The sequence below is a fragment of the Pan troglodytes genome, chromosome 15 (assembly GCF_028858775.2).
Source record: "Pan troglodytes isolate AG18354 chromosome 15, NHGRI_mPanTro3-v2.0_pri, whole genome shotgun sequence".
NCBI lineage: Eukaryota > Metazoa > Chordata > Mammalia > Primates > Hominidae > Pan > Pan troglodytes.
This window is the reverse complement of record NC_072413.2, coordinates 103,925,098-103,925,887: the sequence shown is the minus strand read 5'-3', so window position 1 is coordinate 103,925,887 and position 790 is coordinate 103,925,098.

Sequence of the window (790 nt, the reverse complement as noted above, 5' to 3'; positions counted from 1 at the left end):
AAAATGAGAAGAGGGAAATCTGGTTATTAGAAGACATGTATGAAAACCAAATAAGGTGGCAAGGACAGCTTGAAAGAGAATTCCAAGGCTGCTGACATGCCCAGATAACTGCAGCTGTAGTTACGCCTGCTAAGGTTTGGGCGCATGGGGCTTGGCTTTTGTTAGCTCCCTGGGATTTATTTTCCCAAAGAAACCTCCAGGTTAGGGGCACCCTATTCACTCCCATCACCTGGCATGATTTAAAGGATAATTGCTTAGAATTAAAATATTGATCCAAATTTTTTATATTCCCCATCACTTTTTGTTTCTTCTGGGCTGTAGCCAGAGATCATTGATTGGCGCTCAGGAATAAGCAGTCAGTCTAAAATGCAGGCAAATACTTAAACAACTGAGGAGATTAGAATTTAAAGACAAGTGTATGATATGTTTTGAAATATGATGTTTCTCTTTCCAGTTTTGGTTTTTGTCAGCAGCAAATAATGATAAGACTGAGTTGTTTGCAAAATAAACTTTAGTCTTAAACTTGGCCTGATTATTTGCATAAAGTGCAGCAAGAATATTCATAATAATTCTGTAGGAAAAGCCTGCAAGCACCAGGAGCTTCACAGTCTAACACTATGAGCACGTGCATCCTCACGCAACTCACTGAATATTTCCAAGTCAGCCTGTTCCGATCTTAAATGCCATCCTGTGGTATCTGCCCCAGGTACACTAATACATGGGTCCTGCTTCTCTCTGCAGCCGCCTCTCTCCTCAGATTTCAGGTTTTGTTTATTGTTTGTTTTCTCTC